The sequence below is a fragment of the Oryctolagus cuniculus genome, chromosome 7 (genome assembly GCF_051225735.1).
Source record: "Oryctolagus cuniculus isolate XC-2025 breed Fujian yellow rabbit chromosome 7, ASM5122573v1, whole genome shotgun sequence".
Taxonomy (NCBI): domain Eukaryota; kingdom Metazoa; phylum Chordata; class Mammalia; order Lagomorpha; family Leporidae; genus Oryctolagus; species Oryctolagus cuniculus.
In genome coordinates, this window is record NC_142873.1 from 62,770,809 (window position 1) to 62,786,595 (window position 15,787).

At 45.6% G+C, this 15,787-nt stretch overlaps 1 pseudogene; it reads left to right on the plus strand.

Moving 5' to 3' along the window:
• Nucleotides 1-15,451, plus strand: part of LOC149125596 (mitochondrial import inner membrane translocase subunit Tim21-like) — a 79,386-nt pseudogene extending 63,935 nt beyond the window's left edge.
• The last annotated feature ends 336 nt before the right edge of the window (nt 15,452-15,787 follow it).

The following is a 15,787-nucleotide window of genomic DNA, read 5'->3' on the forward strand; positions in this document are numbered from 1 at the left end:
GAAGTGAACAGGAAATGGAGCTGGGGCAGGGCTGTTGTCTCAGTTTTCCAGAGTGCCCTGGGCAGCTGGAGTCGACTCAACAGGGCATCCCAGGGTCATCGCATTTTCAAACTGGGAGGGGAGAAGGGCACAAAGATCCCCTGTGAGTGCAGCGTACGTATTTGGCAAAATCAATGTTGTGGGGCTGGTGTTGTGGTGTAGTGAGTAAAGCCACCACCTGTAATGCCGATATTCCAATAGGCATCAGTTCAAGTCTAAGCTGCTCCACTTCTCATCCAGCTCCCTGATAATGTGCCTGGGAAAGCAGCAGAAGATGGCCCGAGTGCTTGGCCTCTGTACCCAAATGGGAGATTGGGTGAAGCTCTTGACTCTGGGCTTCAGCCTAGCCCAGCTCTGGCTATTGTGGCCATTTGGGGAGTGAACCAGTGGATGGAAGATCTCTCTCTCTCTGTCTCTCAACTTTCAATTAAATAAATAAATCTTTTAAAAAATCAATATTGAGGGGCTGGAGCTGTGGTTCTAGTCCTGGCTGCTCCTCTTCCAATCCAGCTCTCTGCTATGGTCTGGGAAAGCAGTGGAAAATGGCCCAAGTTTTTGGGCCCCTGCACCCGTGTGGGAGACCTGGAAGAAGCTCCTGGCTGCTGGCTCTTGGCTTCAGATCTGTGCAGCTCTGGTTGTTGTGACCATTTTGGGGAGTGAACCACTGGAAGGAAGACCTTTCTCTCTGTCTTTCCCTCTCACTGTCTGTAACTTTACCTGTCAAATAAATAAATAAAATCTTTAAAAGTTTTGTTTAAAAAATCAGTATTGGAAGATAACATTCTCTACATATAGTTATTAAACATGTGCTCATATATTTGTAAACTTCCAAAGCAAAAGGGTTTATGTAGACCCAAATATAAATTTAATTTACTCCTTCTGGCTTAATTATCTGAGGAATAATTTTATCCTGATGTTAATTAAGAAACATGGCAACTTAGGACAGCCACCCAGAGGTTCTTTCCTATGACAACATGTTGAGAGCGTGGAGAAGCCAGAAAATTTTCCTTTTCCAGTTTGTTTTTTCCACATCTTTCAACAAACATTTAGAAGGGAATTCTACATGCCAAGCACCTGTTAGAAATAAACTGTCATGCACTGTGGCAAAAAATGACCTAAATGAAAAATCTCTGTGAGTGAGATCCCAGCAGAAAGAACGGGCCATCGAAGAAGGAGGTACCTTTCTCTGAAGGGAGGAGAGAACTTTCATTTTGATTATGGCCTTGTCTAAATAAGGTCAGAGTTTGTGATCTCAAGGGGCTTCCATAGCCTTGGCAGCTCATGGCAAGAGCCTTGGTGATTACTGACGTCATAATTAAGAGTGTCAATTGTTAAATAAACAACGAGAGTCACTGTGCATTTACTCCCCATGTAGGATCTCTGTCCTTAATGTATTGTACTATGCGAATTAATGGTAAAACTAGTCTTCAAACAGTACTTTATACTTTGTGTGTCTGTGTGGGTGCAAACTGTTGAAATCTTTACTTAGTATATACTAATTTGATCTTCTGTGTATAAAGATAGTTGAAAATGAATCTTGATAAAGAATGGGATGGGAAAGGGAGTAGGAGATGGGATGGTTTGCGGGTAGGAGGGTGGTTATGGGGGGAAAACTGCTGTAATCTAAAAGCTGTACTTTCGAAATTTATATTTATTAAACAAAAGTTAAAAAAATGAACTGTCATGTTTATATAGATAGTCTAAAGCATATTACTGAAATTCTCTTGTAAGAAAAAGTCAGGGTTTTTTTCAGTTTTTAAAAATGTCAGTATTTGGGGCCAGCGCCATGGCTTAGTAGGCTAAGCCTCTGCTTGCAGCACCAGCATCCTATATGGCCGCTGCTTCATGTCCCGGCTACTTCTCCTCCAGTCCAGCTCTCTACTATGGCCTGGGAAAGCAGTGGAAGATGGTCCAAGTCTTTGGATCACTTTACTTCTGTGGGGACCCAGAGGAAGCTCCTGGCTCTAGGCTTTGGATTGGCCTAGCTCCTACCGTTGTGGCCACTTGGGAGGTGGGGGGGGGCGGGGAGGATGGAAGACCTTTCTCTCTGTCTCATTCTCTCTCTCTCTGTCACTCTACCTCTTAAATAAATAAATAAGTCTAAAAAAAAGGTCAGTAGTTGTCAGTAGGAAATGAATAAGATAATTTCTTTCCACATTTATAAAATAAAACATCTTGGCCAGATGATGATTTTCAACATTTTTCCAACTCTAAAATTCTAGGATTTTATAGTCTCCATCATGATTTCTATACCACAGAGAATGAGTGTTTATGGGCATGGAATTCCTTCCCAGCTGAAAAATTCATTCAGCAAGAGACCCTGGTTTTTCAGTGTCAGCCTGGCCCAATGAGGCTGGTGTTGCTGTTGCCAAAAAGAGGCTGCTCCTAGGTCCTCTGCCTGACTATAGAGACTGAGACCTTTTGTGCATTTTCATAAGATCACTGGAAGAAGCTCCTGGCTCCTGGCTTCAGCCTGGTCCTGCCCTGGCCATTGTAGCCATTTGAGGACTAAAACAATGGATGGAAAACCTCTTTCTCTGTATCTCCCTCTCTCTCTCTCTCTTTTAAATAAAATAAATAGACCTTTAAAAAAAGAAAAACAAAGGAAGTCCCAAAGAGAACAACAGTACATAGGAATAATGTATTTAAAAAACAAAACAAAAGGAAGGGAGGATGGATAGTTCCACCCCTTTGATTATGGAAGAAACCTTTCCTGGACCTACCCCATCTACCCCCAGCAGATGTTCCATGGTTGACTAGCAGTACTGTTTGACATCCCTGAGCCAAGGCTGCATGGACATTCTGTTGGCCAAGGAGAGGGCGGTAGGAACACATTGAGGAGGCAGTGTCTAATGTCTGTCTTGCCTGTTCTGGCCAGAACCTTGACAGATGTTCTAATTGGAAAGGGAGATGTGAAAGGTGTTTTGTTCACAAGTGTTTGTGTTTTGAGCTTTTCGCTCATTGCCCTTATTTTTCAGGGGCTCCTAGATAGCCTTGGGAAAAGTAAGGTTGAGCCTGTAGATGGTGTGGTGTTAAGAGTAAGGGACAGAGAACTGTACTGAGAGAACTGGGTGGGTGGAGGCCTGAGAGAAGGCTGTGCTAACAGCACAAGGGCTGCAAGTGAAGCAGGCCGTGGTGTGTGGGAATTTTTGGTCCTGCACTCTCCAATAGATGTTCTATTTGACTCTTGCTAAATGTCAGGGAAATTTGTAAGATTCCTGTGGTAGCTTGCACCAAAGTGCAACTCCACTGACATTTTAAACATCTATAGAATGTTTCATCTCAGGCAATTAACCAAAAAGTATGTAATTATCTTAATTCTCTGACCTATTGCCCAGGGGTAGATGATCCAGTTGCATGTAATGTGCTCATGACTTCTGATGTTGGATTTGCTCCCCTAGGATTAGGGATCAGCAGAAGGGTGCCTTTCTATTTGAAAACCTATTTTGGAATCCCCATAACATGTAATTAATTTGCTCATATAATTTGCTCAAGCTTGGTCAAGTTTGTGAGCTCAAGTCATTGTGTGGGTTAATGTGTGAGTGTTTTTAATGAGAGCACAGCATTGAGAAATGAAGGGTTGGAAGGATTAAATGAGATATGCAGGTGAGGCTGGCCCGGGCCAGTCGCTCAATAAATATTAGTTTCCTTTCTGCATCTAGATTCCTTTCAAAATTGCTGTTTCCCCAAATTCTCATTAAAGTGTTCTCAATGTCTGTCTTTAGAGCATCCCCTGCCTTCCCCTCAGAAGGGCAAGAAGAATTGTGTAGATCTGTATTTTGGAAAAGCAGACCAAATTGTTTCAATGTCTAGCTCCATTTTATCCCTTGGCTCTCCACTGGTAATTTTTTGTAAAGGAAGTGTAGGTTCGTGTTATTTCAGGGACTCATCCAGGCATACATGCCTAGAGAGGAGGGTGATTTGGAAATCTTTGAGAGGGATTCATCCTAAAATCTCCACCCCGAAACTCTTAGCTTCTGTGTGGGGCTGTTTGGTGACATGTGACCATTTTAATTGAGTAGATTATATATGCCATCCTTATGGACATGGGCATGTGTGATGAAAGTGATGGGGGACTGGGAACTGACTGCAGGACCCATATGTAGGACCTGGAGCCCTGTATTGGGGGAAGAGAGAGAGAGAGAGAAAGAGAGAGAATGTTTGAGATCTTGATGAAGTTCTGTTTAAACCATGAGCCCAGTTAGTTTCCTACTTCTCTTCCCTGGCCACCCCTCAAAATACAATTCTGCACTCCTGGCCTCTCCTGTACCCTGACTGCTGTGTTGGTTTGTACTTTTTCAGCCCCTGAGTCATCCTCCCACTGCCGAGCTTTCTGCCAGTCTTTCCAGTGCGTCCCCTGGAATCCCCGTTCTCTGGCAGCTCCCCACCCTCATACAAAATTACTTGTTACAGAACGTTCCCTGCACTTCCTCACCTCAGCTGAAACCCAGCTCTCCCTCGGGACAGGGTTCTCAGATGGAGTTTGCTCTTTGGCCCAAGTCTCAGAGACTGAAGAGTTGGGAGGCAACAAGAGCATTCTCAGTCGGCTTCAGCTACTTTGCACTTTGCTTTCCACTGGTCTCTACTTATAAAACCCCCCCTCACCTAGGCACACAGACACAATCTATCATAATTCAGACAGGATTACTAGAGCACACAATGTTGGATTCCAAGACTACATCAGATATGTAAAAAGGGGTGTTTATGTTTGTCTTAAATGGATTTCCTTCCAGGGATTTCATAGTGTTCACTGCGAAGTTCCAAAGCAGGTGAATGCGGGAGGCGGATTGCCTGACCCTCCACTTGTGACCTTGGACAGGTTACTTTCTCTCTCTTAACTTCTCATAGGGGTGTTAGGAGAAATAAATGAGATACTGCATGCAAAGTGCTGAGCATACAGCCTGGTATTCAAGCCGACACTCATCACATGCTAATGGTTGCTCCCATATTAGCGTCTTGATGTTACTTGTCACGGGGACTGCAATAGCTTCCTCACTGCCCTCGTTGCTTCTCTCCTTCCTCGATGTTCTCTGTGTGCTGCAGCTAGAAAGTTGAAAATTCAAACCAGATCACATCAATCTCCTTGTTAAGCCCCTTTCCTTACCACTGACTGTTTTCCCATTGCATCGAGGATAAAACAAACCCCCAAGACCTCTCGCTGTGTTCTTCTCGGAAGGCTCCCTGTGATTTGGCATTGCCTGCTCCATGACACTCCTGCCTTCACTCACTTCCTTCATTCACTGTGCGCCAGCCCTGCTGGCCCCTGCTGCTCCTCCATCTCCCCATGCTTATCACTGCCTCGCAGACTTTGATCTCGCTGTGCCCCAACCTGCAGTATTCTGTCCTGATCTCTGCACGGCTGATGCCTTCCTATCGTCCACATCTCAAACTCAAAGGGCATCTCCTCGCAGTTTTCCTAGGTGTCCCGTCTGGTAGCTGTAATTGCATCACTGTGTTTTATTTTCTTTACAGTGCTCATTTGTTTGGTTTCATACTTATTGTCTGCCTCCCTGCACTGGATTTAAAAAGCTCCCTGAGAGCAGACATCCTTTTGTGTCTTGCTTAACACTAATCCCCAGTGCTAAGAGCCCGATATGTATTAGGAATTCAAAAAGTCGTTGTAGAATACACAATCTTAATAATTATACCCTGCCTAAAGACCAGGTTCCATCCAGAGTTACAAAGTGCTCTGACTGAAGAATTGCCCAGAGCTCTCACAGTGGAATCGGGAATCATTAGAATCTCATGGCCTGCCCGTTTCTGAGCTGATTTGCTTTATGCTGAAGACATCATAGATTGAATAACATTGCTCTCAGATATGGGGGGATAAGCCTCACAGAGGGCCATTGCTCCGTGGGCGTTGGGAGTGACTATCACATACGAGTGAAGCAGAGCAGATGGGGAAGAAAACCGTTAGTGGAGAGCCATGGAAGCCACTCTGGAGGAAAAGGGGAGGGTCCCCTCGCAGTCGTCCCCTGCATGTTCCTGAGCCAAGTGTCACTTGTAAGTCACTCGTGACTTCAGTCCTTTGCTTCTCAAGGCAGCCCTCCCTTTCCTTCCCAAATTCAATTAAATCAGCACTAATGAGTGCTATGCAGAGGGAACACTTTTGTTTACATAATGCGGGGAATAATAATGAGCCAACATTAATGAGGATGCTACTCCAAATCAGAAAAATTGACTCTCCACCTCGACGGCCAGCATTTTTGTTTACAGGCTCCAAGTGGCAGCCTCCCTCTTGCAGGGACAGAGAGCCCTGTGGTCTTTGTTTGTCACAGTACCACTAAATTTTTCCTTTGTTTTGCTGGCTCATGTCAATTCAGTGAACCATGGTTCTATTTTTCTGGCTACCGCCACTACTAAATTTTCTGAACAAACACTGAGCAACCAAGTTTTAACCACAATATAAAATTCTTCTCTTTCTGATTCTATAAGCAAAGGGCCGTGGCAGTAGTTGGAGGGTTTGACGGATCATGTTTACCCTTTGATCATCTGTCGTTTTGTTAGAAGAAAGCATATGTCACCCTTTGCTCTGCTTTTAAAATAGATTCAGAGGAAGTGAGGAATTAATCTTAACCTTAAACACATTGAGCCCAGTATTTCCTATCCAACTGTAGAATGCACTATCTAGTTTCCTACACCTCGCCCTTGCTAAGTTTAGGTTCTTTGGACCAGCTGTTAAGAAGGAAAAGAAGGTGGGGGGGGGGCAATGCTTAGATGGATGAGGCCCCGTGCGATCCATTATCAACTTGGCTTATTTACTCAATTCTCCATCCCCCATTCCCTGCATAGATGGAGCCAGGCTAGACCAGAGCTAATGTTCCTCTTGCTTTTTCAGAAATTTGTTCCAAGATGTAATTGGCACGAATCCTTCTCACTGTGTGCCACTTTGTTATGTACTACCAACAGTGACAGTGAGCCCATCAACACTACACATCTTGACCATCTTGGGACTCTCTGGAAAGGCAAAATTTTGCACTGCTTTCTAAAAATTGGAGCTAACAAAGGACACTGGCATATCATCCTCTCAGCTGCTCCACATGCCAATTGTGGTCTTTTAAGATTTTCCTTCGTTTGGTGGTTAACACTACTCTGATGACTGATTTGCAGATAATTCAGGAAACAGTCTTCAACTCTGTCAGACAAACTTAAACTTTAGCCATTGCAGATGGCGGCACTTTGCAACTATTCTGTATTTGTCTTGGTGTGTTCAGTGCAGAACACTCTGATGTGGTTAATGCTTCTTGAGTTGAACCCGAGGCAGGGCCTACGTACCCTTTGGGTGCCAATGGCCCTCTAGTATAGTGAGCTGGTCCCAGAACGTGCACTTTCCCGGGGTGTGTCCATGGCGGGGCTCTTCCTGTCTTCTTGTGGTTCACCCCCTTCGGTCTGCTGCCCACTTATTTTCCATGTTGCCTGCCTGGGTGCCACCCTTCCTCTGCCACAGGAGGTTCTGCTTTCCACATGCACACAGTGAGAATCAGCATGGGCTTGGCCAGGTCTGCAGTGCCTCTGGTCCTGTGACTTTTACATGTGGTAGAGCCTGGGAGACTTTTTTGTGAAATGGCCAGTGTGAGGAAGAAAAATTGGAGGAGTAACTTGTTAGCGAAACTAATAAACTCAACTTCCATGTGCCCATCATCCAGGTTCAACAACCTCCATGTTTTTGCTAGTTTGTTTTATTTATGAACTCTTCCAAATGTGTGTGTGTGTGTGTACATGTGTATGTGTGTATGTGAAACCAAGGAAACTTCACCTTCTCAGAGAATGATTCCTATCTATTTCCAATTTCATTTAGGTAAAAATAAAATTTCATAAATGAAAACTTCATTGTCATGTCTTTTGTTGCAACACCTTATTTTTAGGTCCAGGTCAGGAGGTTCTAGAATGTTTCAATTAAATGCTCGTCACGCAGAAAACAGCCTTTTTCCAAGGCCTCATGTCCCCTCCACCAGTGGCTTTCAGCCACTTTCTTCTGTCTGATTGAATTCTTAAACATGTCCCGGGTAGGCTGCTGGTGGAGCTTGTGTTGCTTTGTTGATCTGTCTGCTTCTGGCACCCACACACAGCAAATACAAGCTTCCTTTGGGCACTTAAAACCACTGGAGTTCAAACTATTCTTAATTGCTGTATTTTCAGTGAATGTCCTTTTGTCACAGTGCAATGACCCATTTATTTTTCAACCACAGAGCTGATGGAGATGGGCTGCCAAGTCACATCGGGGAGTGACTCGGAGAGAGGAGGCACGGGCAGCAGCCTGCACCCATGATCATTTGGATAGTACTCATTTTTATGAAATATTTTTTCTTAAATATTATCTGCTATTACTGGTGCCATCAAGAAAAGGGAGGTGAAACCATCTGTTTTGATTTACATGATGCAAAAAATAAAAAGCCCATAATATTACCAGACCATGTCATGAAAATTACTTGTTTACTAATGCCATTCTTGCTTCTAATGATTAAGCCATGGAATTTGAATAAGATCAGGAGATAATAAGCCTTGTTTTTGTTATCTGCCAGTTCTTGTCACTGCAAAGATTTCAATATATCGGTCTTTTCCCTGCATAGATTAGAACAAACTGAACAGAAAGATTTATGGATGGGACACAGCATTGTCAAAGGAAATTCAGGAGAATGGGCTTCAGGTTGTCCCAGAAACACATGAAAAAAGCTGATTTTACCCAGAGGCCTGGGAAAGCCTCCAGGCTGCGACTTGAAAGATGAGCAGAAGTTATGGAGGCAAAGGAACCGGGAAGCAGCAGGTACAAAGGATAGGATGGCTCCATATTGTCTTGAAGGACAGGAGAAAAGCTCATATGACCTGAGCCCAAAGAACAACCACAAAGCCATGCAAGGTGAGGCTGGGGACTGGGCAGGGCCAGATACCTACGGACTTTTAGCTTTTGTGCTGGGAGCCAGAAGGGAACCACTGAGGAGTTTTAGGCAGCATGCACCTGTGTGTGTGTGTGTGTGTGTGTGTGTGTTTGTGTAGTTAATAGGAACAGCTCTGTGATTTAGCAGAGCACTGCTTTGGCTGCTGTGTGGGGAACAGAGGAGAAAGGAGGATAGGATGAGGGTGATGAGGATGAGGAGAGCCCAGATGGTCACCTGGGTGAAGGGATGCGGAGGTGGAGAGAGGAAACGGGTCTGTCTAGGATGAACGATAATGCCATGATCAGAGGCAGAGAGCACTGGCGAAGACTGGAATTGGACTGGGAACAGTCATGAAGTTGGCATTGGTTGTGCTGAGATTGAGGAGGCTGGGAGACACCAGGAGGAAATGCTCTGTATGCCACCGGGGAAAGATCTGCTCTGGAGGTAGGACTTCGTACATCATGGACTTGGAGAAAATAAGTAAATATTGGCTATTGGTGATGTCATCTTCATGTCAAGTAAATAATGTGTATTGAGGGCTAGTTCTGTGCCAAGCCCAATTACAAGTGCTTTACTTGTATTAACTCATTTAATCTCCATCACTGCTTTTGAGATATTTCCTCTCTTTTTACAGCTGAGGAAACAAACCACAGGGAGCTCCCCCAACTTGTTGAAGGTCAAACAGTTAGTAAGGCTTAGAACCAGGATCCAAGCCCAGGCTGATTCCAGTGGTAATGTCATTGACCATTTCACCACACTGCCTGTCTGGATCTCACTGTCAGGCTTAATAGCTAGTTCCTTGGATACAGACCAGTTTTAATATGTGGACTTGGCTGCAAAAGCTGTGCAATTAGTGTTTTGGGGGCTACAGGAGATGTTGGTGTTTCCGGTTGCCATGGTTTGCATAATATACATTCCTCACCTGCTGGAATGTGGCTGCCCTGAGTAGCAGCTGCCAGGAGTTGTAGAATGCACATATGCCAGCAGCCAAGCCATGCACATGGAGAAAGGGCAGGAATGAAGCGAGGCACGCGGTGATTATCCTCTCAAGCGAAAACATGTTTGAGATGCCTTCGGGTTACCCGAGGGCTCTGCATCATTCCCCATAGCAGGGCTGATCCTACAAAAAGAATAACCACTGTTGTAGCAAAACTGTGGTCATTAACACAGACCAGCTTGGCCTTGGAGTTGTACAGTGAGCTGTCTGCATTTCCCCCAGAGATTGTGCAAGCCATGCTGCCATGGGAAAATAGCCCACCAACTTTATGGCAAACCCTGGTCACATTTTAGCATAACCCGGGGCACCTGTGGTAAACACTTGCCTGCGGCTGAGCAGGTGCCATTCCCTGCCCCAAAGAAGAGCAGTGGATTGGGGCAGGAGGCTAAGGCAGTGATCTCAACTATTGATCAGAGATGCTGATGGATGGTTCTGTTAGCTGGACAGGCTTTATCCTGCGTGGGCGTTTGTGTGCTTTCCTGCAGTGTTGTTGCAGCTGGTAACTGGTCCAGCCACAAGCAGCTTAATGCCCCATAAAATGATTAGATAAGGATGAAAGCAGGATCAGATTTGTGCGTCCTGCTGCACAGCTGAAGCACATTAGATCCAGCGCACTGGGTGCGGGCCTGCACAGTGAGAGGCCCAGCCTCACAAGGAACACCTGTGTCACCGCTTTCCTGTCTGTTCCCACCCCGCGGTATCCATGCCATTGGGATGTCCCCCATGCATGCCTTCTTTTTTGCCACTGCAGAGTCATTTGCTTAAGAAATGATTTCAGGGCCCAGTGGGCAACTGGGTATGGAGAGCTCTCATTAGGTGCAACAGGAGATAGCGCCCAGTGTGTGCTCACATAGGAGGCACAGGTCTGCCCTCTAGGGCCTGCAGCCTCATGGGGGAGGCGATCAGTGATAAACCTGAGGCAGCCTGCGGCTGGGGACAGCTTTGGCTCACACTTACGTAAAGGACTGAGGGCCTCCATTAAAGGGATTCCTGCCTTGAGGTTAAGACTTCCTGGGCTGTAGAAGCTTCCTTCTACCCAAACTTTGGATTTTTCAAATGGCCCTCCAGTGACCTTTATTTTTGCCCTTCTCAATACTAATAACACTCCTAGGCAGTAATGGAATACAAAATGCAGATAAAGAGAATATACAAGTCCAGAAGTTTTCTCTTTTGTCTCGGGGAAGTAAATGGATAGTTAGCATCTTCTAAATATAGCATTCTATGAAAGTTGGCACCTTTCGTAGACACAACTTAAATAGAATTGAGTGATAGGGTAGTCAAAATTGTCTGTAAATATTTGCCCCAGAAAGACAGAGTGGACTACATGGCTCCTGTGGCATACAGGACTTTAAAAATAGATGTATTGCTTTCTTTTTTTTTTTTTTTACAGTTAGCACACCTTAAATAATTCAGATGCCTCAAGCAAGTCTGCCTCCTGTCTCCGTCCTTTTGCTCTCTATGGTGATCCCCCTCCCCCAGGCAATCACTGTTACAGGCCTGTGTGCTCCTCGGGAAGATACACACACATGTGTGTGAGCGTGTGCATGTGTGTGCCTGGAGAGCATGCTCTATACACTGTTCTAAACACATGTACTGGAATTTTCTCCAAAATGGCTTGATTATATTAACAGCTGCATACATTTCCCCCATCAATTCTCATGTTGTTGTGATTTTAATACAAAGAGAACAGATTCAATGTAGTTCATAGATACAATTCTGAGAATATGATGTTACTTCCCTTCTTCTCTCCCTCCCTTCTTTCCTCCTTCCTCCTTTCTTTTTTAATTTTTGAGATAACATTTTTAATTTATGATATAGTGAAAGGCTCACGGCTCTACTAAATAAAGTGTTCAACGTATAAAAAGTAAAAAGACCACAGTTCAACAGGAATACAGGCAAGGATACAAACAATGATCAAGTGAAAAGATATCCATTTCACTCAGATACAGATTGTTAAAACTATTGTAGTATATCTATATGCATTAATTACCACAAGTGAGAGAAAACGTGATGTTTTTCTTTTTAGGTCTGGCTTATTACACTCAGCATAATGATTTCCAGTGGCATCCATTTTGTTGCAAATGTCAGAACTTCATTCTTTTCGTGACTGAATAATATTCCACCGTGTATGTTTGCCACATGTTCTTTACCCAGTCATCAGCTGATGGCCATCTAGGTTGATTGCATATCTTAGCTATTGTGAATTTAGTTGCTATAAATGTGGGAAGGAAATCTTATGCTGATTTCATTTCCTTTGGATGTATTCCCAGGAGTGGGATAGTTCGGTCAAATGGTAGATCCACTTTTAGTTTTCTGAGGAATCCCCATGCTGTTTCCCTTATGGATTGTACAGGTTTACACTCCCTCCAGCAATGCATTAGGATAGATTATTCTCCACATCCTCACCAGCATCTGTTATTTTGATATACTACATATTTATACTTCAGATGTTTGGTATGCTTCTGTTTATAGACACAGCATTTTGTCAATATTTCCACAACTCACCTAACCCTGGCCTGGTCTAATTTGGACACCACCATTATGTCCAGTTTTCCTGTTAGAACTTGAACCTGCTCAAGGACAGCAATTTCATCTTGTCTGAACCCTGAACCCACAGCACTTAGCATACCTGGAAAGCGGTGGATGCTCAGGAAGTATTTGGTGAGTGAGTAAACTACAGGAAAAAAATGTTTGAATTTGCTCTTCAAGAAACTTGTCTCACAAGCGCCCAGCATAGCTTTATTTTTCCATTGTAGCTGCCCTATGTCCTCATTATGGATATTGTAAGCACTCAGGACAATAGAGAAGACTCACAGCTGGGCTACTTAGAGGCACCGTGGTCAGCACTCTGGTATTGAACACATTTTAATGCAATTGTCATTTTATTTTTCCCACCTTTTTAAAAAAGATTTTATTTATTTTATTTGAGAGGTAGAGTTGCAGACAGTGAGGAGAGACAGAGAGAAAGGTTATCCTTCCATCGGTTCACTCTCCAAATGGCTGCAATGACCAGAACTGCGCTGATCCGAAGCCAGGAGCCAGGAGCTTCTTCCCGGTCTCCCATGTGGGTGCAGGGGCCCAAGGACTTGGACCATCTTCTACTGCTTTCCCAGGCCATAGCAGACAACTGGATTGCAAGTGGAGCAACTGGGACTAGAACCAGCGTCCGTATGGGATGCCGGCGCCGCAGGTGGAAGATTAACCTACTGCACCATAGTGTCGGCCCCTATTTTTCCCCATTTTAATCCTGCTTTTTTTTTTCAGTAACATCCCAAGATGCACATTTCTCCATGTAATAAAAAACTTCACATGCATATTTTAAGTGATTACTTTGCAATGGCGATACATTTTTAATTATTAAGATTTTTTTTTGTCTTCCTGAATACTCGGCCTTCTTTTCTCCTTGGCCAAGATATCCTCCTGCCTGGTGTGGGAGTGATGCCAGGACAAAGACAGATGCTACTCAGCTCCTGGCGTGCAGGAAGGCTCACTCTGTGGGAGGAAGGGTCTGCTCCATTCCTTTAGCCACTGCCTTCTCTCGCATGTGACAGCCAGGCCCGGACATCCAGACCACAGAAGTCTCCCTCGGTGTAAAGAAAATGTCCCTGCTGCTCTCAACAGTGATTCCGGCGGGATGTTGGGCAGCTGATTTAGGCGGATCAATATGCCAGAAGAGAGCAGAATAAAATCCTGTTTTCTTTCTGTCCTGGATGAAATGGGACAGAAGCCACGGCAAGGGAGGAAAGTGAAAGAATTAAATGTAGTTCCCAATTTACTCTGCATTTTGTTTTTGTTTTTAAAAAGATTTATTTATTTATTTGAGAGGCAGAGTTACAGACAGAGGGAGAGACAGAGAGAGAGAGAGAGAGAGAGCTTTCTTCTACTGGTTCACTCCCCAAATGGCCGCAACAGCCAGAGCTGGGGCAGTTGCAAGCCAAGAGCCAGGAGCTTCTTCCAGGTCTCCCGTGTGTGCATGGACCCAAGCACTTGGGCCATCTTCCACTGCTTCCTCAGGCCATTAGCCAAGAGCTTGTTTGGAAGAGGAGCAGCCAGGACATGAACCAGCGCCCATGTGGGAGTGGGTTCCGCCGGCAGAGGCTTAGTCTACTATGCTGTAGTGCCGGCCCCATACTGTGTATTTTGTAAGTGGAGGCTGCCAACAGGCACTCTCACTTAGAATCCTTGAGAAGAGGTCAGCGTTGAAGGCGGTCAGCATTTTACGAGAAGGGAAAGCGAACATAAATTTTTCTGGGGCGATGTTCCGTCGTAGGAGACGCCTCCCAGCACTGTGGGTGACGCGGACCTAGGCACGTGTCCGGCTGGCAGTGTGGCGGACTGTGAGGCTCTGCTGGTTGTACTTGGCATCGTCCCCTGGTGGGACAGCTTGCGGCGAGCATTATCAGTAACTTCCTCCGGGCTGCGCAGTGTAGGGAGAAGCTGCACTGGTGCTCAGGCAAGCGCTGGTTCTCGCCACACTTGGTGCTTCACAGATCTTGCCTGAAGCCCGGCCCCGTTTGACATGGGGGCGGCAAGAGCCGCGGAGAACCCCGTGGCCCAAACCTGGCCTCAACGTCGCACAGAAAGCCCTTTGGACCGGGGGCCCGAGACCCCAGAAGGCGGAGGAGGACAGCAACAAGCAGGTGTCTGTGCACAGAGGTCAGGGAAGGGACCCGGCCATCTCAGCCTCACAGAAAGTGAAAGAAGCCGGAAGAGATTTTTCCTACTTGCTAGTGGTGCTTATTGGAATCGGCATCGCAGGTGGGTTGGTTTTTTTTTTTTTTTTTTTGACAGGCAGAGTGGACAGTGGGAGAGAGAGACAGAGAGAAAGGTCTTCCTTTGCCGTTAGTTCACCCTCCAATGGCCGCCGCAGCCGGCGTGCTGCAGCCGGCGCATCGCGCTGATCCGATGGCAGGAGCCAGGTGCTTCTCCTGGTCTCCCATGGGGTGCAGGGCCCAAGCACTTGGGCCATCCTCCACTGCACTCCCGGGCCACAGCAGAGAGCTGGCCTGGAAGAGGGGCAACCGGGACAGAATCCGGCGCCCCGACCGGGACTAGAACCCGGTGTGCCGGCGCCGCAAGGTGGAGGATTAGCCTGGTGAGCCGTGGCGCCGGCCAGGTGGGTTGTTTTACACAATTTTCAAAGAACTTTTTTCTGCATCCAGTCCTAATAAGATATATGGGAAGGCCTTAGAAAAATGCAGATCACACCCTGAGGTGATGAGTGTCTTTGGTGAACCTGTCAAAGGCTATGGTGAGATGACGAGATGTGGCGGAAGGCAGCATGTCAGTTTTATTGAATATGTAAAAGATGGGCTGAAATACTTATGCGTGTGAAATTCTACATCGAGGGCTCTGAGCCAGGGAAGCAAGGAACAGTGCACGTGGACGTGAAAGAGAACCCAAAGACTGGCGAGTGTGGTTTTCGATATATATTTGTAGAGGTTGGCTCTTACCCTGGAAGAACTATTGTCACTGAGGATAATCAATTTCAAGAGAATTAAAAGAAACCCTGCAAGCCTGCTGTTTCTGGAGGGATGGTGAATGGTGCAAGTGGTCTTCACAGGTCTTCCAGGGTCCATTCAGAAGAATAGGCAGGGAAGGGTACTGGCTCACAGGAGTGAGTTTAGACAGGCTAGAAGAGCATGACGCAGAGCACGTTCTAGTTGTCCCACTGATTGTCAATCAGGGACAGTAGTTCTGCTGTACTCAAACACCTTTGTGATGAGAATTTCTTACTGAAAACTCCACACTATGTTAATAAAAACAGATTTCAATAAAAAAAAGAATCATTGGGAGGAGACTTCTGTGCACAGTGGGGCAGCCCCTGGCTAACTGAGGGGGAGCTGTGTGGTCTGAGCAGACTGGAATGGGTCTG